This window comes from Phyllostomus discolor, chromosome 6 (assembly GCF_004126475.2).
Source record: "Phyllostomus discolor isolate MPI-MPIP mPhyDis1 chromosome 6, mPhyDis1.pri.v3, whole genome shotgun sequence".
Taxonomy (NCBI): domain Eukaryota; kingdom Metazoa; phylum Chordata; class Mammalia; order Chiroptera; family Phyllostomidae; genus Phyllostomus; species Phyllostomus discolor.
In genome coordinates, this window is record NC_040908.2 from 43,273,886 (window position 1) to 43,298,503 (window position 24,618).

The following is a 24,618-nucleotide window of genomic DNA, read 5'->3' on the forward strand; positions in this document are numbered from 1 at the left end:
TGAGAAATGCAATCTGAATCTAGTTAGGTTCACCAAAACTGGGTGTGCTGAACCAAACAGACTCTTCATTAATCCAATGCTCACCCCTTATCAAAGAGGTTTGTAAGTGTAGCCCTGGTAAGTGTTATGTACAGCGAAACAAAAAAAGTCTCAATATTTAGATCACATTGTTAGTGCTAGACCAAAAGAAGTAAGGAAAAATAGAGGGAAGGGGGTGAGAGGCAAAGCTTTGATTGCTATGAAACAACTACCAAACATTTAGATGAAGTAAAACCATGTCATCTAAGGTGTTATTCTCTTTAATTCAAATATAAGTTTACAGATGGGCAGCTTTGTCCCAAGGAAATTAAACTTTCAGAGAACATGCATGCAGAATACATATAAACTCGGTAGGATATCATATAGCCATTAATTAACATTATAATATGTTCCTGAACATATAGAGTCTGTAACCTAATTAGCGATTTTCCCTAAATCTTTAACCATTTTGAAGACTAAAAAAAAGGTAGCATTGCAATATTATTACTAAACAAAATACTAAAAATAATAGGACAGAATAACAGCTCTTTTTCTCTGAGCACATATACAACTCCCATTGTTTTTAGAGAGCTTAGCACACACACATTTGGAGAACAAAGAGAAATACATAGTAATGCCTCAGAACTATTGTAAGTGGTGCTATCTTCCTAAGACTAAATAAGAAAAGTAGAGGTTGTTAGATTTACAGTTTTCAAATACGTACATGTCCAATTATTTATTTTGTGTTAAGTTTAATTAAAAAAATTACCCCATAGAAAATGGTTACATCACTGATGGATTAGATCATAATACTCTTTCAGAAAAGCAAAGATAAGTTTAGCAAGTTTAAATAATATACTAAATAAAGGTTCCCTTTCTCAGCCAAGAAAACACGTGAAGTGAAGTCAAGTATGGGGAGTTCTGGAGTCAGTTTCATAATTACTTACAACACCACAAATAGATTAAAAACTCTTTACTAAAATTTTTTAAATTCACAATTATGTAGTTGGGTACATATTCAATGCTAGCTTTGCAGATCATAAAGTCTCAAAAGCAAATTTTTGTTTTGAGATCTTGGTCTTTCTACAAAGAATAATGGGTATGGTAGTGGTGGGGGAGGAGCCCTTAAAGGTGGAAGAGGCCTGGGAAGCTCACTCAAGACTTTGACTTTAAGATAGATAAATAAACAAATCAACAAGATTACTGAGGAATATTTGCCTGGTTGCAATAATGAACACATTTCTTTTATTGTGTTGTGTATGTTGAGGAGGTTAACATGGTTTTTTAGTTGTAGATTACCAAAATGGGTTTATGACACTTTTTGTTTGCTTTAAAACTAATTTAAAAAATTATTTAGCCCTGACTGGTGTGGCTCAGTTGGTTGGGCATCATCCCGCAAAGTGAAAGATCGCTGGTTTGAGTCCCATCAGGGCACCTGCCTGGGTTGTAGGTTTGGTCCCCTGTTGGGACACATATGAAAGGCAATCGATCAATCCAATGTTTCTCTCTCACACAGATGTTTCTCTCCCTTTATTTCTCCCTTCCTTCTCCTCTCTCAAAAAATAAATAAATAAAATCTTTAAAAAAATTTTTTTAAGTAAAACTTTCCCTCCCCAATAGACAAAGACCTGGACCCTCTAATGGCTTCCTACCAGTTGATTTTTAAAACCTGCAAACTGATTGGGTGACATTTAATCTCTGAGATTAAAATCACTTAGTGAATATTGTATTGTTCCACTCTTCTCACTGTCATTTTGGCATTTGGGGCCTCGCTCTGCTGCTTCTGCTGGCGCACTTACCGCTAATGAAACCTAGCCCAGGAGCAGCTGCCTGAATCTATGTCAAACTGCATCTGGCAGCCATCTATCTTCCAGCCATCTAAATTCACCTCTGAAATCATACAAAAGAGCGCAGAGCGCCCTGCAGCAACACCAACACACCAGTCTTTGTTTCATCAAGGCTGTAAAGCAATTTTAGACTTTTTTTTTTTTGCCGCATATTTTAGAGTGGCAGCTTTTGAAAGCAATGGGGGAAAGTTTTGCTTTTTTTTAATCGTGAGAATATCAAGTTTTAAAAATATCCTGCTAAAATTTGGTAGACTGTCATTAGCACAGTTTTGGCTGAAATAGTACATTTAAGGGCTTGCCAGTAGAGACACACTGGTGCCGACAGATCCCAGACAAGGAGGCAAGTCTGCTTAAAATTCTTGAGTTGTCACGGTTATTAAATATGTTGTGCCACAAAACCTTCCAGTAGTCAAGGTTTTCTCCATATCAGCTCTGCTAAATTATCAAAAAGGCTGGCTTTAGCAGGAAAATTATTTACATGTGCATTCAAGAAACATTATTTTAAAGGACTGTTATATGAGAAAGATTTTTCTGAATGTGGGGGAGGGGAGAGAAGGGAGGGAGGGGGAAAGACAGAGAATAGATGATCGATTTTTTTAAAGACGAGCTCTTTTTCCAAAAATCATAATTAGTTGGGATTACTCTTAACAACTGACTCTTTTCCTGCCCTTCTGATGATAATGACCTTCATAAGAGGATTTTTTTTCACTGTAATGGCTAAGGTTTGAACCATTAAGAAAGGAGTGTAACAAACATGTTCTAAAGAATCTACAAATAAAGCCAAACCATAGATGATGCCTAAAGCAAACTTAGTTGTTAGATCAGAAATAAGTGAAAAAAAGCTTTTTTTGCTCATTTGTTGATTTTATTTATATATATGTATTATGTATATATTCACATACATATATCATCAATTTCACTTTAGGCAGTGCTACCTGCATTCTATACTTTTTTATTGTGGAATTTACATTTACTATTCCCACCTTTTTGGAGTACACAGTTCAGTGGCATTAAGTACCTTTATATTGTTGTACATCCATCACCACTATCCATTTCCAGAACTTTTTCATCATCCCAAACAGAAACTCTGTATCCATTAAACAATAAATCTTCATTCTTTCCTGCCCACAGCCTCTGATAACCTCTATTCTACATTCTGTGTTTACAAATTCAATTTTTTAGGTGCTTTATACAGGCAGAGTCATACAATATTTGTCTTTTGTGTCTGTCTTATTTCATTTATGTTTTCCAGGTTCATCTATGTTGCAGCATGTATTAAAATTACATCTCTAAAAAATGAGTAATACTCTATTTTATATATATATATATACACACACACACACACACACACTACATTTTCTTTATCCATTCATCTGTTGATGGACATTCAGATTGCTTCTGCCTTTTAGCTACTGTGAAAAATGCTGCTATGAACACTGGCATACAAATATCTGTTTGAGTTCCTGCTTTCAATTATTTTGGGTACAGACCTAGAAGTGGAATTGCTAGATCATATCTAGAACTTTTTGAGGAACCAAAAAGTTCTTTTAAAAATAAATCTTCTAAAGCTTAATTTTGTCCTTGTAATGAGTCATAGATTACCATGTTTTTCAGACTACAAGATACACCCCCCAAATTTGGGAGGAAAGTAGGGTGCATCTTATAGTCCAAATGTAGTGTGCCTGGCTTGCTGGGGGGCTGGGGGCGGTGGTGGAGTGGAGTCACAGGTTATTAAATATTTTACCACATTTTTTGCTTCAAAAATTTTTTTTCTATTTTCCTCCTCTAAAACCTAGGTGTGTCTTATGGTCCTAAAAATATGGTAGTTTAATAATTCAAATTCTTCCTCTGTGCTGTATGGAGGTCATCAGTTCCCTCCACATTGCTAAAGTCAATGGTCAATCTCAGTCCTTACCTTACCTGATCTACAAAGTTGATCAGCTGATCCTCCCTCTTCCTCCCAGAGACACTGTTCACTTTGCTTCCATGATGCTACACTCTTGGCTTTCTTCTTCTCTCACTGGCCATACCTTCTCAGCCTCTCTCACTGGCTCCTCGCCCTCTCCCTGATCTCTAAAGGGTCTCTGGGGCTCAGTCTTTGGGCTTCTTCACCATATCTACTCCCCCCTTGGAGATGTCATCTAGTTTCATGGCTTTAAATATAATATAAATGTTGACAGCTTGCAAATTTTTATCTCCAGTCTGAATGCCTCCCCTCTGAACTCCACACTGGAACATCCAGCTGCCTACTCAACATCTCCACACAGATGTCTCCAACTCAACATGCGCCTCTCAACTCCCCCTGCAGTTTCTTTTTCCATCTCGGTTGATGGCAACACCATTTGTTTGTTTGAATCCTTACTCCATAGCCTTGGAGTCATCAGTATTCCTCTTTCCTTCATACCCAACATCCAATCTGGCAGCAAATCCTGTTGTTTCTGTCTTTAAACTCTAAATACAAACAATCACTTCTCACGACTCTCCTGCTACCACCTCAATCTGAATCATGATCACTTCTTGCCTGGAGTACTGAAATAGCTTCTGAAGTAAAAGCTTCCTTGCTTTTACCCCATTCTTCTACTATCTTCTCAATACAGCAGCCAGAGTAACCCTTTTGAAAATAAGTCAGGTCATGTCCCTCCTCCACTCACAATCCACTAATGCCTCTCCATTTCAGTCAAAGCAGGACCCAAAGACTTTATCACACTCTAGAAGGCTCTACAAGTTCTGGACTCTGTTGACTTTCTAACTGCTTCACCAAACTACTCTTCGCCAAAACCGTCATCACATCCTTGCTAGTCCTTGAACATGTTAGACACTTTCCACCTCAAAGCCTTTACACTGGGTATTCCTTCTGCCTGGAGCTCTCTTCTTCCACATACCTACATGGGTTTTCTCCTACTTCCTTCAAGACTTTAAAAACAGAGTTTTTAAACCCTGTTTAAAATTGCAAATTACAACCCACTCACTCCTGCAGCCTTTTCCATATCCTCAGCCCCTAAACACTGCTTAAAATTATTTTTCCATAGAACTTACCTCCTAACATTAATTGTATAATTTATGCATTACATTTATTGTCTTCTGCGTCAGTTAAACTGTAAGTGCCATGAAAAGCAGGGGACTTTCCCCTCTGATTTTGTTTGCTGTTTTATTTCCAGCACTTAGCAGAATGTGTATAATAAGGTAGATGCTCAATAGATAGTTTTTAAATGAATTGGTCAGCAGAAAAATACCCTTCATTTTGGGATATATTTTCAGTTACAAGTGCCTAATGGGGTTACATTCATATGTGCAGCACCTCTCTTATGGCAACTCACAACATTTTTAAACATTTTTAAAGCATCTTCTATGAGTCAGGCACTGTACTAGCTGCAGGTAAAATACAGATACCCCTTCCCTCACGAAGTTCACAGTACAACAGAGTTCTAAGGAGTTTACAATTTTTAAAACTTTTCATTTTCAGATAATTTTTTTTTACATGCAGTTATCAAAAACAATACTGAGAGATATCATACACCCTTTCTCAATTTCCTCCAAGGGTAACGTTTTACAAAACTACTGTATAGCACAAGTTATTGACATTGATATAGTCAAGATACAGAACTCTCCTGTCACCACACAGATCCCTTGTGTTGCCTTTTTACAGCCATACCCACTTCCCTCCCAGTCCCCTCCCCTTCCTTAACCCCCAGAAACCATTAATCTCTTCTCAATTTCTATAATTTTGTCACTTCAAGCATGTTCTGTACTTGGAATCATGTAGTATGCAACCTTTTGGGACTGGTTTTTTTCACTCAGCATAATTCATCCAGGTTATGGCATATATTCAGTTCCTTTTTGTTGCTGACTGGTGCTGAACATTCCATAATTTCACCATTCATTCATTGAAGGATCTGTGTTGTTTCCAGTCTGGGGATACTATGAATAAAGCTGTTACAAACATTTGTATACAGGTTTTTATATGAACTTAAGCTTTTGTTTTTCTGGGGTAAACATTCAGACATGCAATTGCTGGGTTGTGTGGTAGTGCCATGTTTAGTTTTTAAAGAATCTGCCAAGCTGTTTTGCAAAGTGTCTGCAACATTTTACATTCCCACCAGCAATGTATCTATGACCCAGTTTCTCAGCATCCTCATCAGCGTTTGGTGTCACCATTATTTTTTTATTTAGCCATTCTGAGAGGTACGTGTATATCTCATTGTGCCTTTAATTTGCATTTCCCTAATCTAATGATGTCAAACAGGTTTTTGCCATCTGTATATCCTCTTTGGTGAAATGTCTCTTTCATGTCTTTTGCCCATTTTTAATTGGATTTTTACTGTTTAGTTTTGAGAGTTCTTTATATATTCTAGATCATCAGCTTTCAACCTTTTCCATCTCATGTCACACGTAAAATAATTACTAAAATTCTTCAGCACACCAGAAAATATTTTTTGCTGATCTGACAAAAAAATAGGTATAATTTTGATTCATTCACACCAAATGGCTATTGATGTGTTGGTTGTTGTCATTTTTTAAAATTTGACAATAAAAGAAAAGAGGTCAGTGTCCCTGACTAAATAAGTATTGCATGTTTAAAAAAAAAAATTGCAGCACAACAGGTGAAAATCGCTGTTCTAGATGCTAGCCCTTTCTCAGCATATGGTTTGCAAATATTTTCTCCAAGTCTGGAAGACTTGGAGACTTGAAGACTCTGAAAAGACTTATCTTTTCATCTTTTCAATATAATCTTTCAAAGAACAAACTTAAACTTAACTTTGATGATCTAATTGTTCAATTCTTCCTTTTATGGATCATGCTTTTGATGTGTAATACAATTTATTTTGTAACAGAACTGAGTCTTAAATAAGAGTTTGCCCAGGCTGAGAAACGGGAAAGAACATTCAAGGCTAAAGAATCATCATGGCAACACTAGCTATGATGTCAGTTGGCTTAAAAATATGAGAATTGGAGAACAATTGTGGCAATTCCATACTTACAACAATACTCCTGTACCCTTTACAGGATGAAGGGGCTGAGGGGTAGTTGCTCTATGTTTACCATTTGAAATATTTGGGAACTGGCTAATACAGATACTTAAAAAAAAAAAAAAAACAAAGAAATTACTAATGCCATCCACTCTGAGACAATACATAATTCTAGATACCAGAAATGGAACTCAGGAAGAATTTCCCTATACGAATACTGTGGTGGTGATTATCTAAGGTGGAGAGTATTGTGAGGAGGGGGGCCTCTCCTTTATTTGACATGATCACTTTACAGGCTATTCTACTGAAATGAACTTTCCAGATAACTGATGAAGCTTACCTCTTTCAGAATGCCAATATGTTTTTTCTTTTAACCACTATGGAAGACTGTGGATTGTTGTTACTAAATCTAAGTATTTTACTTTGTGGTAATGTTGTTAAATGAGCAATGCCTCAGAGCTATTCAAGTTCACAGGACTGGTTGCCGCTACATCAAATTCCTCTGAACTGCCTGCTTAGTTTTTGCCTCGGCTTTTTATGTGTCCGTATTTGTTAGTGGACATTCTGCTCTCAATTTTTGCAACTGTCAAGATGCCTACTTCTCACTACCTCCTAATCTGCAGTGGTTTGGGAAGCCCTGTAACTAAGTCAACAAGAATTCTGTCTAGACTAAGAGTAATAGACTCTAAAGGAGGACACGATTCTACTCACCTCTGAGTAAAACACATTAATGCATGGCCATGTGATGATAGCTGATTTTAATGCTACTGAAAACTTTGGAAAGAGGTTTCTGGCTTTCCCCAAATATATATTCCCCCTTTCTTCAGAAATAATTTTTAGCTGAGCCCATGAATACCCAACCCAAAACTAAGTTTCCTAGCCTCTTTTGTAGCTGAGTGTAGCCATGTGACTATGTTCCAGCAAATGGGATATGAGCTGAAGTGACAGTTACAACTTCCGGGTTGTGCCCATCCACCCTGCCACTCCCACACCCCCACTCTGTTTCCCCTTTCCAGTGGCGGCTTTAGGGGGTGTTGAGCCATCCTGGACAAAAGTAAGGCTCCAGGCATAGTGGAGCAGTAAGAGAGAAAGGGATATAATAACAGTTCTAGCATATTGTTCCCCAATTTTTATCTGCTGTATCTTTAACGACCACTACTATTTTCAAGAGATGCAACAATATTCTTTTTTTAGTATTATCATTCTGAAATTGTTCTATTTCATTCCAAGAATGTAGTTTTATTTAAAGAATGACAGTTCACTGGTCAAATTTATGCTTAACCAAAGAGGTTGCAGAAGCTACTACACCAGTCAGCTGTTCTAAACTTTTTTATGTTAAATATGAACATTTTCCTAAAACTACTCTTAAGTCACATCTCATTTATCTTTCTCTTTACAACTACATAGGCTTGTTTTAAATAGTTTCAAAACCTAGAGTGAACTACAAAGTCCATTAAGAGTACAGGTACTCTAGTTCAAAATAGTGGGCCAGAGGTAAAGCAAGTATTATTAAATATAAAAGCAATCTTTATCAACACAAATTGAACCTTTTTTCCCAATAAAATAGTTAGTCCAATATACTGTATCATTCTATAAAGATATATTACTCCCAAATCACAGTGAAAGGAACTTGAATAATTTACCTTTTTCTTCCAACTATATATGCCTTAGAGATACGTCACTAAAAACTGGTATTGGACACAACAAAATGACATTTGCATAATGTAATGCTGTGGTGACAGTACTGAGATTGATTGTTACAAACTCTTTGTGTATATAATACACAGTTATATCATTATTGTATAGAACATTGGTCCAATAACAAAATAGAGAACAGCAGCTGAAAATTTATCTCATTCAATGTTCAGAGATAAAGTTAACCATTCTTTCCATTATTTTCTGCAGATAAACCCCCTTTCTATATTGAAATCTAATGTCAATTAAATACAGTATTTCTCCAAGCTACTGTATGAAGAGGATGCTGTAGGCCATCACTATTCAACATAGTACAACATAAGGACTCTTCCATTCACCAGTGCTGGCACACTTCCAAAATATACCCAGCAATCATTTTATTTCTGTCCAGGAGACTGCACAGAAATAAAGATCGGATATAAGCACAGGTACATATAAGCAGCAAGATTACAGTCAATAGACTCTAAAAATTGAACATGGCAGACACAGTGAGGCTGGCGCACAATATTCTTAGTTAAAAATGAATTCTAAATTAAAATACATATATGCAGAACTTTCTGAAAGGAATGTTGTGGTAAGTAACCTCTAACATGGTCACATTTATTCCTGCCTCCTTGTATTCACGTCCTTGTGAAATTCCCTGTCCTTCAATACAGGCTGACCTAGTGACTCACTTCCAACAAATAGATGCAGCAAACGTGGGATGTTGCTTTCAAAAAGTCTGTGGCTTACATAGTGCTCACCCTCCCTTGCTCGACTGCTCTGATGGCAGTCAGATGCCATGTTGTGAGCTACTCTTGACAGAGGCCCATAAATCAAGAGATTCCCTCCAACATCCCTGAGGGACTAAAGCCTTCATTCCAAGTTTGTATGAAACTGAACACTGCCCGCAACTGTGTGAGTGAGCTTAAGTATAGAACTTTCCTCAGTCAAGCTTTCAGATGAGATGGCAGACTTGGTTGACCCTGAGCCCTTAAGACAGAGTAGCTGCACCTGGATTCTTTACTCACAAAAACTGAGATGTGTTTGTTGTTTTGAGAGTTGTTTGGTTTTAGGGTAATTTGTTTTGCAGCAACAAATAACTAATACAGCTGTTCTAAAATATAGATATCAATGTAAGAGATCATGCCAAAAAGCCATACTTAAATTTCATTTCGTTGTTTTGCTGCTTTTATACCCACTAGGAATTTGTAAGTAGTATTGAAGTGAAAATAAAAGGAAGATATTGTCCAGAATATGAAAGTAACTTTGCTATATCTACACAACAGGGAAACTAGCAAATCAGTCTTTAAAAGTGACCAAATACTTTTATTAAATCTTTTAGGATTAATGCTTTCACATCAAAGCAATGATCTACATTACATAACCATAGAAATTTCTTACTCTTACCCACCAAAATAATATCTTGATTAAATAGTATCTTGATTATAATTTAGGATTGTATTCTAACTGGCATTTATAAAATGTTATAAAATCACAAGAGATATCAATATTTCTAGGTGTTTAGATTTGAAAATATTTAAGTATTGATAATCTAAATATTCATACCTTGGTAATTCCAACCTAAGTAGACATTCTCTTGCACAGAGAGCAACCAAACTTTTTTCTTCTCCAGATTCATTTTTTTAAATTGTTATTCAATTACAGTTGGCCCAATTTTTCTCCCTTAACCCTCCTCTGCCCAAAACACCCCACTCCCAGTCCATCCCCACACCATTGTCCATGTCCATGGGTTATTCATACATGTTCTTTGACTAGCCCCTTTCCTTCTTTCCACCATTATCTCCCTACCTCCCACCCTGTCCCCTCTGGCGGCTGTTAGTCTGTTCCATACTTCCATGTCTCTGGTTCTATTTTGTTCATTAGTTTATTCTGTTCATTAGATTCCAGTTATAAGTGAAGTCATATGGTATTTGTCTTTTACTAACTGGCTTATTTCACTTAGCACAATAGTCTACAGTTCCACCCATGCTGTTGCAAAAGGTAGGTTCCTACTTTCTTCCTGCTGGGTAGTATTCCATTGTGTAAATAGACCACAGTTTTTTCATCCACTCATCTACTGACAGGCACTTAGGTTGTTTCCAACAGTTGGCTATTACAAATACTGCTGCTATGAACATAGGGGTGCATAAATTCTTTTTTTTAATATTTTATTTCTTTATTTTTAGAAAGAGAGGAAGGGAAGGAGAAAGAGAAGGAGAGAAACATCAATGTGTGGTTGCCTCTCACGTGGCCCCCCCTGGGGACCTGGTCTGCAACTCAGGCATATGCCCTGACTGGGAATTGAACCAGCAACCCTATGGTTCACAGCCCTCATTCAATCCACTAAGCTACACCAGCCAGAGGGCATAAGTTCTTTTGAACTGATGTTTCAGGAGTCTTAGGGTATATTTCCAGCAGTGGAATCACTGGGTCAAAAGGCAGTTCTGTTTTTAATTTTTTGAGGAGTTCCATATGGTTTTCCACATTGGCTGCACCATTCTGCACTCCCACCAATAGTGCACTAGGGTTCTCTATCTCTACATTCTTGCCAGCACTTGTTGTTTGTTGATTTATTAATAATCGCCATTCTGACAGGTGTGAGGTGATATCTCATTGTAGTTTTAATTTGCATATCTCTGATGGCTAGTGATGCTGAGCATCCTTTCATATGTCTCTGGGCCATCTATATGACCTCCTTGGAGAAGTGTATATTCAGGTCCTCCCATTTTTTAATTGGATCATCTGTCTTCTGGGCATTGAGTCATACGAGTTCTTTATATATTTTGGAGAGTAAACCCTTGTTCAATATGTCATTGGAAAATATGTTTTCCCATAGTCAGTTTCCCTTTTCATTTGATGATGGTTTCTTTAGCTGTGCAGAAGCTTTTAATTTTGATAAAGTCCATTTGTTTATTTTTCCTTTATTTCCCTTACCCTAGGAGATATAATGGTAAAAACATTGCTATGTGGGATATTTGGAATTTTACTGCCTATGTTTTCCTCTAGGACTTTTATGAAATCACAACTTATATTTAAGTCTTTATCCAGTTCTCCCAACACCATTTACTGAAGAGGCCATTTTTACTCCATTATATGCTCATGTTCCTTTTGTCAAATATTAATTGACCATAGAGGTGTGGGTTTATTTCTGGGCTCTCCACTCTGTTCCATTGATCTATGTGTCTGTTCATATGCCAGTACCAGACTGTTTTGATAACCCTGGCCTTGTAATAGAGTTTGATGTCAAATATGGTGATCCCACCTACTTTGTTATTCTTTCTCAAGATTGCTGAGGTCATTCAGGGTCATTTATGGGTCCATATAAATATTTGAAGTGTTTGTTCTATATCTGTGAAATATGTTATTGGTACTCTAATAGGGATTGCATTGAATCTATAACTTGCTTTGGGTATTATGGACATTTTGATGATGTTAATTCTTCCAATCCATGAACATGGTATATGCTTCCATTTATTTGTGTCTTCCTTCATTTTATTCTTCAATGTTGTTCAGTTTTCTGAGTACACATCTTTTACCTTCTTGGTTAGGTTTATTCCTAGGTACTTTATTTTTCTTGTTGCTATAGCAAATGGGACTTTTTTCCTGATTTCTGTTTCTGATATTTCATTGTTGGTATACAAAAATGCCTTTGATTTCTGAATATTGTCTTTGTATCCTGCTGTTTTGCCAAATTCAGTTACTAGGTCAAGTAGTGTTTTGGTGAAGTCTATAGGATTTTCAATGTACACTATCATGTAATCTGCAAACAATGTCATTTTTACTTCTTTCTTTCCAATTTGGATGCCTTTTATTTCTTCTTCTTGTCTAATTGCTGTGGCTAGGAGTTCCAATACTATGTTGAAGAGAAGTGGTGAAAACAGACATCCTTTTCTTGTTCCTAATCTTAGTGGGAAAACTTCTAGTTTTTGTCTATTCAGTATGATGTTGGCTGTAGGTTTTTCATATATGGCCTTTATTATGTTGAGGAATGCTCCCTCTACTCCCATATTGCTGAGCATTTTTATTATAAATGGGTGCTGTACCTTATCAAATGCTTTTTTTTTCTGCACCTATTGATATGGTCATGTGATTTTTATCTTTTGTTTATGTGATGTATTTCATTTATTGATTGTGAATATTGTACCATCCTTGCATCCCTGTGATGAATGCCACTTGATCATGGTGTATAATTTTTTTTAATGTATTTCTGGATGTAATTTGCCAGTACTTTGTTGAGGATTTTAACATCCATGTTCATCAGTGATACCGGCCTGTAGCTTTCTTTCTTTGTAGTGTCTTTGTTTGGTTTGAGGATTAGGATGATGATGGCTTCATAAATAGAGTGATGATGGCTTTTGGGAGACTTCCAGCTTCTTGGATTTTTTGGAATAGTCTGAGAAGTATAGGGGTTAGCTCTTCCTTAAATGTTTTGTAAAATTCTCCTGTGAAACTGTGCAGTCCAGGGCTTTTGTGTGATGGGAGTTTTTTGATAACTGCTTCAATTTTGTCAGCTGTTATTGGTGTGTTCAGGCTTTCTGCTTCTTGTTCATTCAGTTTTGGAAGATCATATTTTTCTAGATATTTGTCCATTTCACCTAGATTTTCAAATTTCTTGGCATATAATTCTTTATACTAATTTCTTACAATCCTTTGTATTTCTGTGGTATCAGTTGTTATCTCTCCTTTCATTTCTGATTTTGTTTATTTGGGTCCTCTCTCTTTTTTTCTTGATGGGTCTACTTAAAGGCTTGTCAATTTTGGTTTTCTTTTCAAAGAGCCAGCTCCTGGATTTATTGATCCTTAGAATTGTTATTTTAGTCTCTACATTGTTTAGTTCTGCTCTGATCTTGGTTATTTCATTCCTTCTTCTCACTCTGGGCTTTGTTTTTTGTTGTTCCTCCAGTTCTTCTGGATGTAGGGTTAGTTTGCTTATTTGAAATGTTTCTGTCTTTTTTAGGTAGGCCTGTATTGCTATGAACTTCCCTCTCAGGACTGCCTTCACCGTGTCCCATAAGTTTTGGACTGTTGTGAGTTTATTTTCATTTGTTTTCAGAAACTTTTTGATTTCTTCCTTGCTCTCATTCTTAACCCATTCACTGTTTAAGAGCATGCTATTCAGTCTCCAAGAGTTTGAGTGTTTTTGAGTTTTTTCCTTGGGGTTGGTTTCTAGTTTCAGGCCCCTGTGGTCCAAGAAGAGGCTTGATATGATTTCAGTTTTCTTGAATTTGTTGAGGCTTGTTTTGTGTCTTATTCATGTAGTCTATCTTTGAAAATGTTCCATGTGCATTTGAAAAGAATGTGTATTTTTCTTCTTTGGGGTGAAAGGTTCTATATATATCAGTCAAGTCCATTTGATATAGGACATTGTTCAAATGCCACAATATCCTTGTTAATATTTTGTTTGGAAGGCCTATCCATTTTTGACAGTGGGGTGTTAAAATCCCCTAGTATGTGTTGCTGTCTATATCTTTCTTGAAGTCCTCCAAGATTTTCCTTATATATTTGGGTGCTCCTATGTTGGGTGCATATATATTTATAATGTTTATGTCTTCTTGATGGATTCTTTCCTGGAGTATTATGAAGTGTCCTTCTGGGTCTCTTTATGGCCTTTGTTTTGAAGTCTGTTTTGTCAAATATAGGTATTGCAACCCCAGCATTTTTTTCCTGTCCGTTTGCTTGGAATATTTTTTTTCCAACCCATTACTTTTAGTCTATATAGGTCTTTTATTCTGAGGTGGGTCTCTTGTAGGCAGCATATGTGTGGGTCATGTTTTCTTATCCATTCAGCTACCCTATGTCTTTCGATTGGAGCATTTAATCCATTTACATTTAAGGTTATTATTGATAGGTACTTATTCATTGCCATTTCCTCCCTTTGTACCTTTGCTCCTTTCTCTCTCACTGTTTTTCTTCCTCTTCTTAAAGCAGTCTCTTTAGCATATCTTGTAGTGCTGGTTTGGTGGAGGTGTATTCTTTTAGCTGCCTTTTGTCTGGGAAGCTCCTTATCTCACCTTCCATTTTAATTGAGAGCCTTGCTGAATAGAGTAGTCTCAATTGCAGGCATTTGCTTTTCATTACTTGCAATATTTCTTGCCATTCCCTTCTGACTTGTAATGTTTCTGTTGGGAAGTCAGCTGTTAGCCTTATTGGAACTCTCTTGTATGTTACAATCTGTTTCTCCCTTGCTACCTTTAAGATTCTTTGTCTTGGAATTTTGCCATTAATGATGATGTGTCTTGCAGTGGACCTCTTTGGGTTCCTCTTGATTGGAACCCTGTCTGCTTCCTGGACTTGTGTGGCATTTTCTCTCATCAAATTAGGGAAGTTTTCCATTACTAGCTTTTCAAACACATTTTCTATCCCTTCTTTCTCTTCTTCTCCTTCTGGAATCCCTATTTTACAGATAGTATTATATTTCATGTTGTTCTACTTTTCCCTTAACCTTGCTTTGTGCTTTTTCAGTCTTTTTTCCTTTTCTTGCTTTTTTGGGGAGTTTTTTTTCTACTTTTTCCTCTAGCACACTGATTGAATCCTCTGCTTCACCAAGCCTGTTTTTGATTCCTTCTACTGTGTTCTTTAATTCAGACACTGTATTCTTCATTTCCTTTTGTCCCTTGTTGATTGCTTCTATGTCCTTTTGTATGCTGATATAGTTTGCAGTAAGTTCCTCATAGTTCTCCTGTAGTTTGTGGTAATTCTCACTGAGCTCATTCAGCTTCCTTATAACCACTGTTTTGAACTCAATATCTGATAGTTGACTTGCCTCTACTTCATTTAGCATTTTTTCTAAGGATTCCTCCTTTCCTTTTGACTGAGGGTTGTTTCTTTGTCTTTCCTTTATTTGTGTGACTCTTCTTGTTTGCTTCTTTGTCTTAAATTGATGTGTTTTGACTTTCTGACTTTGTGATGTGAACTTCTATGATAGGAGGCCTGAGGAGACTCAGTGGTGCAGTCTCCTTGATCACCTAAACTTGATGCTCTTGGGATGCCTTTTATGCCTTTTATGCTGATTCTCTGGATATAACTGAGTTTTGATTGTTGTTGAGTCTTTTTTTGGTGGGTCCTTCCCTCCAGCTGGTTGACTGAGGGTCATTCTGTCCACCATGTCTTATGTGTTGTTGTGTGGGTGCTGCCAGAACAAAACCACAAAGCCCAGGAAAAACCCACACCGGCAAATATACTAACCCCCAATCCTACTATCAAGAGCAAATGAACAGTATTAATAAGGGTGCAACAAGATTAAGACTATTATAAGGAAGGAGAGTGGATATGAGATGACTTACTGAAAGAAAAATGATTTTGAGAGGGTAGAGGGAGGAACATTAATCAGAGTTGGGAGTTGGAGCAATGGAAAGACAGAAGGTAAAATTTACCTCATGAATAAAAAAGGACATGAAGAAGGCAGAATGTAGTATGAGAAGTGAAGCATAAATATTAGGTTTAAACAGAAATTAAAATAATATAAAATAAAATAAAGTGAGAGATAAAGAAAAAGGAAAAATAGTAAATAATAAAAATATAGGAGCAAAATTGAAGAGAAAGATCCACCACAGTACTATCAACAACAAATGAGCTAAAATTAATATAGGTGGTATGGGAATAAGAGGGAAAAATGAAACAAAGAAAAGTCTAGGAGATGTTTAGAGGAATGGAAAGTGAATTTAAAATGATAGAGGGAGAGAGAATACTAAGAGTGAGGAACAAAAGCAAGGCTAAGAGAGGGAAAAAGTAAAATTTGGGATATAAGGGAAAAGGAAAAAAGGAGCACAAAGAAAAATAAAAGGGCAGGATGAGAGAGAAATAGAAGACAAAAAGGAAAAAGAAAAAAACAGGCTAAGATGGTGAAATTAAAATTTGAGACAAAAAAAGAGTAGGAGAGGGAACCAGTAAAATTTGATGTTTGGAATATAGAATTAGTGAAGCTCTAGAGATAAAATTGGAAAAACAATGCAATAACAACTACCCTACCCACAACCAGCTAGGAAAGATTGTTAAAGGTGGAGAGAGGTTGTGGGTATTTTAAGAGCAGGGCAAAAGGATGTTAAATGACCCTTGATAAGAAAGTTGGTTTTGTGTGTCTGGATGAGGGAGAAATAGTAAGATTGTGGAATGGAATCAAGTTGTAGCTAGACAGAAAACAAAGTTTGAAATGAAAATAATGCAAGGAAGAGGAAGGTAAAATGGGTTAAGAGGAGGGAGAGGCAAAATATGTGAATTGAAATATACTATAGTATAAAATCTAGTGACTTAATATATACAAACTGACTGGACAAGAAATAAATGTTAAAAAGCTACACAGGGAAGAAAATATCACAAATCATGAAGAAGACCACAGTGGCTTTTGTCTCAGTAGCCTCTTGTATTTACCACTGTTTTTCTTTCTGGATCTGCCTCTGGTGAGGTCAGATTTTGACCCTGTCTGACCTTAGGCAACCTGTTCTTCCAGTGATCTGTCCCTGGCTGTCTCCTTGTATTGTTAATCTGGTCACTCTGTACTCAGCAGTTAGGTTTAAGCACCATAGGGCAGGGATGAATCCCTCCTGGGGTAGAGGTTATTGTTCCTCTCAGGCTGCTGCTACTTGGAGGAGAATAGTCTGAGTAGGACAGTTGCTGTGTCTGGGGGATGACTCAGTGCTGGGATCCTGAGGCTACTCTCTCAGTTCTCTCCCCAAAGCCTCTGTCCCCAGACTGTCCTCAAATCTCTCTAGTCTACTCTTCATGTGCCTCACCACGCCCCCCCCACCCCCGCCTCTGCTTTTGCCAGAGATCTACTGTCTCTGGCTGTCTCCAAAGAACTTACATGCATGACCCATGGACAGGAACAATGGTGGGGGCATTGCCTGAGGGTGTGGAGGGTGTTTGGTGGAGGGGAGCAAAGGGTGAAAAATCAGGACAACTGTAATAGCATAATCAATAAAATATGATTAAAAAATAAAAACAGAAAAATTAAAGTAAAAAAAGAAAAGGAATCTGGAATTTTAGCTAGTTGTCTAAAGGAGAATAAGCTTTGAAAAAAATTCCTGCAGGTTAGCTTTGGAAGTTAGGATTCAGCCTTTGAAAAGGGTGGTCGTTTTTGTGCAAGTCCCTTTCTTTCTACTTTCTTTCCATTCTGGCCTCTCAAAACACCACATGCAAAAAACGGTTGTATAATTGTGAATATACTAAATGCCATTGAATTAAACACTTTGTATAGATGAGTTGTATAGTATGTAAATTCTATCTCAATAAAGCTTTTAAATTTTTTCTCTGCCTATTTGAGGTTTTTAAATATGAATCCGGATATTAAAATACCAATTGCATATTTCACAGATCTAGGACAAACATTTCAAAAATATATATGGAACCAAAAAAGATCCTGAATAATCTCAGCAAGCTTGAGAAAGAACAACAGAGTTGAAGGGATCACAGTGTCTGATATTAAACTACACTACAAGGCCAGGGTAATCAAAACAGTCTGGTACTGGCATATGAACAGACACATAGATCAATGGAACAGAGTGGAGAGCCCAGAAATAAACCCACATCTCTATGGTCAATTAATATCTGGCAAAGGGAACATGAGCATATAATGGAGTAAAAATGGCCTCTTCAGTAAATGGTGTTGGGAGAACTGGACTGGCGCATGCAAAAAAAAAAAGAAGCTGGACCACCAGCTTACACCATACTCCAGAATAAACTCAAAATGGATAAAGACTTAAATATAAGTTGTGATTTCATAAAAGTCCTAGAGGAAAACATAGGCAGTAAAATTCCAAATATCCCACATAGCAATGTTTTTACCATTATATCTCCTAGGGTAAGGGAAATAAAGGAAAAATAAGCAAATGGACTTCATCAAAATTAAAAGCTTCTGCATGGCTAAAGAAGACATTAACAAAAGGGAACCAACCATGTGGGAAAACATATTTTCCAATGATACATCAGACAAGGGTTTAATCTCCAAAATATATAAAGAACTCACATGACTCCACAGCAGGAAGACACACAATCCAATTAAAAAATGGGCAAAGGACCTGAACAGACACTTCTCCAAGGAGGACAAACAGAGGGTCCAGAGACATATAAAAGGATGCTCAGCATCACTAGCCATCAAAGAGACATAAATTAAAACCACAATGAGATACCACTTCACACCAGTCAAAATGGCCATCATAAACAAATCAACAAACAACAAGTGTTGGAGAGGATGTGGAGAAAAGGGAATCCCAGTACATTGTTGGTGGGAACGCAGACTGGTGCACCAGTATGGAACACAGTATGGAATTTCCTTAAAAAACTAAAAATAGAATTACCTTTTTACCTGGCAATTCCACTGCTGGGATTACACCCTAAGAATCCTGAAACACTAACTCAAAAGAACCTATGCACCCCAATGTTCATAGCAGCACAATTTACAACAGCCAAGTGCTGGAAGCAGCCTAGGTGCCCACCAGTAAATGAGTGGATCAAAAAACTATGGTACATTTACACAATGGAATACTATGCAGCAGAGAGAAAGAAGGAGCTCCTACCCTTCCTAACAGCATGGATGGAACAAGAGAGCATTATGCTAGGTGAAGTAATCCAAGCAATGAAAGACAAATACCGTATGATCTCACCTATAAGTGGAACCTAATTATCAAAACAGGCAAGCAAAATATAACCAGAGACACTGAAATTAAGAACTGACAGTAACCAGAAGGGAGGGGGGAGGGGAATAATGTGGGGAAGAAGGGAAAGGGTCGTAAAGGAACATGTATAAAGGACTCATGGACAAAGCCAAAGGCAGGTAGGATTGAGAGTGGGAGGTGGGGGTGAGCAGGGCTGGGGAAAGTGGTGGTGGAAGAAAAATGGAGACAACTGTATTCAAACATTAATAAAAAAAAGACAGCCTCTTATAGTATAGAAAAAGAGGCATATAAGCACAGGCATGTGCTTTATTGTGCTTTACAGATATTGTGGGGTTTATTTATTCTGCTTTGTTTTGTTTTGTTTTGACAAATTGAAGGTTTGTGGCAACCTTGTGTTGAGCATGTCTATCAGTGATGTTTTTCTAATAGCTTTTGTTTACTTCGTGTCTGTGTCATATTTTAGTAATTCTCACAATATTTCACTATTATACTTGTTATGGTGATTTGTGATCAGTGATTTTTGATGTTCTTTTGTAATTGTTTTAGAGCACCCTAAGTCATTCCCATATAAAAAAGTGAAATTATGCCCTGGCTGGCGTAGCTCAGTAGATTGAGCGTGGGCTGCAAACCAAAGTATCATAGGTTCGATTCCCAGCCAGGGCACATGCCAGGGTTGCAGGCCATGGCCCCAGCAACTGCACATTCATGTTTCTCTCTCTCTTTCTCCCTCCTTTCCCTCTCTAAAAATAAATAAATAAATAAATCTTTTTAAAAAAGTGAAATTGATTGACAAATTTTGTGTGTGTTCTGACTGCTACACCAACTGGCTCTTCCCCATTCTTTCTTCCTCACTGTGGGTTTTCCTATTGCCTGAGACACAACATTGAAATCAGGCCAATTAATAGCCCTATAATGGACTCTAAGCATTGAAATTAAAGGAAGAGTTGCAAGTCTTTCTCTTTAAATCAAAAATTGGAAAAATTAAGCTTAGTGAGGAAGGCAAGTTGAAAGCTAAAATAGGGTGAAAGCTAGGCCTCTTGCGCCAAACAGCCAAGTTGTGAATGCAAAAAGTTCTTGAAGGAAGTCAAAAAGTGCCACTCCAGTAAACACAAAAATAATAAGAAAATGAAACAGCTTTACTGCTGATACAGAGAAAGTTTTAGTAGCCTGGATAGAAGATCAAACCAGCCACAATATTCCCTCAAGCCAAAACCTAATCCAGAGCAAGACCCTAATGGTCTTCATTTCTATAAAGGTTGAGAGAGGCGAGGAAGCATCAGAAGAAAAGCTGGAAGCTAGCAGAGGTGGGTTCATGAGGTTAGTGAAATAAGCTATCTTTTTAACATAAAAGTATAAGGTGAAGCAGTAAGTTTTGTTGTGTAAACTGCAAGTTATCCAGAAGATCAAGCTATGACATGTATGAAGGTGGCTACATTAAACAACAGGTTTTCAGTGTAGATGAAACAGCCTTCTATTAGAAGATGCCATCTAGGACTTACATGGCTACAGAAGAGATCTCAGTGCTTGGCTTCAAACTTCACAGACTTCACTTGACTCTCTCATTAGGGGCTAATGCAGCTGGTAACTTTAAGTTGAAGCCAATGTTCATCTACCATTCTAAAAATCTTAGGGCTTTTAAGAATTATGCTAAATCTACCCTGCCTATGCTCCATAAATGGAATAATAAAGCCTGGGTGACAGCACATCCATTTACATGGTTTACTGAATATTTTAAGCCCACAGTTGAGTCCTACTGTTCAGAAAAAAAAAAAAAGATTCCTTTCAATATATTACTGCACCTGGTCACCCAAGAGCTCTGATAAAGATGTACAATGAGATGAATGTTGTTTTTATGTCTGATAACACATTCATTCTTCAGTCATGGGTCATGGAGTAATTTTTACTTTCAGGTCTTATTATATAAGAAATACATTTCAGAAGACTATAGCTGTCATAATACTAATTCCTCTGATAGATCTGGGTAAGGTAAATGAAAACCTTCTGGAAAGGATTCACCATTTTAGATGCCATTAAAAACATTTGTCATTCAAGGGAAGAAGTCAAAATGTCAGTATTAACAAGAGTTTGGAATAAGTTGATTCTAGCCCTCATGGATGGCTTTGAGGGGTTCAAGATTTCAGGGGAGGAAGTAACTGCAGATGTGGTAGAAATAGCAAGAGACCTAGATTAGAAGTGGAACCTGAAAGTATGACCAAATTGCTGCCATCTCATGATAAAATTTGAACAGATAAGAAGTTGCTTCTTATGGATGAGAATATAGTTGTTTCTTGAGATCAAATGTACTCTTGGTGAAGGTGATGTGAAGATTATTAAAATGACAACAAATGATTTAGAATATTACATCAACTTAGTTGATAAAACAGCAAAATTGAGAGGGTTGACCTTAGTTTTGAAAAAGTTTCTACTGTGGGTAAAATGCTGTCAAACAGCATTGAATGCTATAGAGAAATCTTTGGGGATGAAGTCAATTAATATGGCAAACTTCACTGTTGTCTTATTTTAAGAATTTGCCACTGCCACCCCCAGCCTTCAGCAATCACCATCCTGACCAGCCAGTAGCCATTAACAGTGAGGAAAGACCCTCTGACAGCAAAAAGATGATGACTCACTCTAAGCTCAGATAATGGTTAGTTAGCATTTTTTAGCAATAAAGTATTTTTAAATTAAAATATATACTTTGTTTTTTAAAACATAATGCTATGGCATACTTAACAGACTACGTATAGTGTAAACATAAGTTTTATATGCACCAGGAAACCAAAAAGTTCGTGTGACTTGCTTTATGGTAATAATTGCTTTAGTGCTGTGGTCTGGAACTGAACCTACAGTATCTCCAAGGTGTACCTGTAATTACAATATACTGTGATATGAGCTTGAAGGTAACTATGTAACAAATTATAAGAGAAAGCTCCTAGACGGAGTTTGATAACCAAAAGAGAAGAAAAGGGAAGGCAGATGAGAAACACTGCCTCTAAGGAAATGCCTTTTCAGCGGACCTGAAAAGTAAGTGCTACCTTCTTTATCAGCAATATCCCAACACCAGCAAAGTGCCTGGCTTATTCCAGGTAGTAAGCAACTTGGCTGAATGGAGTTCACTCTCCTCTTCTTATGCAATCTGACTGAATAATGAAAGGTTCACTTTTGTCAGACTCTGCAAAATTACAGTACCATTGGAACAAGTGATTGTTCTTTAGTGTCTGGGATGAACTGATCCTTTTCTGGGGACTCCTATGATCTGGTATTTCTCAACACTGTATTAAATATAAGCATAAGAATTTATTTAATTAAGCCATTAATGATTGCCCACTATTATAGAAAACCATTTTACTGGAAAATTTACAGATTTCACAATTCTCATTTTATTTAAAAATATGACCTGCCAAATAAACCTTGTAAGAAAGCTTGATTCTAGAAAAGTCATGACTTTGTTGTTTTATATATAGAGAGAGAAGTCTTGAAGAGAAATAATCAAGAACTGCCTTGCCTAGGAGGAGACACCTAAGAATAAGAAAAAAAAGGAAAGCATAAGTAGACAACTTGAACTCAAAACAGGGAAACATTCATTATAACAAGTCTATTTAAAAAATGCAAACTGAGTATGGATGGTCATATTCACTCATTTTTTAAATTAAATTCATTGGGGTGAAATTGGTTCATATGGTAATATACGTTTCAGGTATACATTTCTATGATATGTGATCTGTAGATTGCACTGTGTGCCCACCGCCCAAAGTCAAATCTTCTGTCACCATATATTTGGCCTTTACCCTTCACCACCCCCTCTCATCTTGTACCCTCTGGTAACCACCATGCTGTTGTCTGTCTGTGTCTATATGTTTCAGTTTTATATCCCACATATAAGTGAAATCATATGGTTCTTAGCTTTTTCTGATTGACTTATTTCACTTAGCATAATCTTCTCAAGATCCATCCATGTTGTTGCAAATGGCAGTATTTCATTTTTTCTTATGGCTGAGTAGTATTCCATTGTCTACATGTAACATGTATTCATTTTACATCTCTCTGGTAATGTATGATGGCTTCTAGTTTCATCGTCTGCAACAATAAATCTTAGAATTCAAATTTGTTTGGTGTTTTTCCCATTTTATAAATACAGCCACAAACAAAAACAAACCCTCCTATTAGAGACTCAGAAAGAAAATTACAAAGTTACAGCAATAGCACATTCTATTTACAGTATTTTGAACTATAAAAATACCACTGATGAACAGCTGTCCAATACACAGAGCAAACTCAAAAAATGTAGAAGGACATGCATAAAGGAAACAAGAGTGCAAACAATTCTCAACCATAATGAGTATAACTATTACCTTGTCACACTTAATCTCTGGGATTCACAGAATTGAAAGAATTCCTGGAAGCTGAAACTGTACAACAGGCAGGAAGAATGATACTCCTGTCCTTTGAACTAACTGGTTCTTCTCTGGGCCAGTCCAAAGTCTCCTACTAACTCTGAGCATGCTACTCTGTCTAATCAAATCATCAAAATTCCCTCAGAAAAGGAATCCTTATAAAATTTTCCTTGCATCTGCTTTATCAGTTTATTAACTCCCAGGTGTGGGCTTATTTCTTTGTTTGTTTTTGGCCTGGATGAAAATTCATACTTCAGAAGGCAGATTACCCAAAATCAAAAGAAACTTCTCCTGAGAACCAAGTGGATGAGCATATTACAAACTATGCAATGACTAAATACAGCTAGAAATTAGAACTTGAAATTGAATTCCACCTACAATCCTGAAATCCTAATTTTGGTCCTTACATCATTGTACAGGAGTGAGCAAAAGTTGGTTTACAGTGCCCTGGCTGGTGTGGCTCAGTTGGTTGAGTGTGACTCTGCAAACCAAAAAGGTCACCAGTCCTGGTCAGGGCACATGCCTGAGTTGAGGATCGGTCCCCAGTCAGGGTGAATGCAAGAGGCAACTGATAGATGTTTCTCCCTCGCATCAATGCTTTTTCCCTCTGTTTCTACCACCCTTCCCCATTCTCTAGAATCAATAAAAAAGAAAAAAAATTAAAAAGTAGGTTTACAGTTGTGAGTACATAAAACACAGTTTATTCTTGTATTTTTATTAATTATAGTATTATTTTTCCATGCAAACAACTGTAAACTTATTTTGCCAGCCCCTGTATCTTTCCTCCACTGCTACCTCCTACATTAAGAAACCTTTTAAAAACATTATTAGAATGTAGTAGAATTGACTGTTTTGGTTTTAAGTATTTCTTCCTCTATCTAGGAGACTCATAATCAGTGAGTTTTTTCAAAAGATGAAGAGCAAAAGGAAATTGAATGAGAGGACTGGATTATGTTATTTGATTCTAAGATTTTATAAGCAAAAGAGAAAACCTGTATAATCCATGAACAAAATAATCTGATAATGAATAATCAAGAAAGGATATAAATGTACCAAACATCCTAGTGATTAAGAAAATTTTACTTGATTTTAGTTTTTCCTTTGG

The 24,618-nt window shown here is 36.8% G+C and overlaps 1 protein-coding gene and 1 pseudogene across 1 annotated transcript in view; both read right to left on the reverse strand.

Annotated features, from left to right (window-relative positions):
* The window catches only part of SERTAD2 (SERTA domain containing 2), a 131,105-nt gene that overhangs the window by 53,822 nt on the left and 52,665 nt on the right, over positions 1 to 24,618 (reverse strand). The window lies entirely within an intron of this gene.
* Positions 8,795 to 10,548, reverse strand: LOC114498690 (annotated as a pseudogene).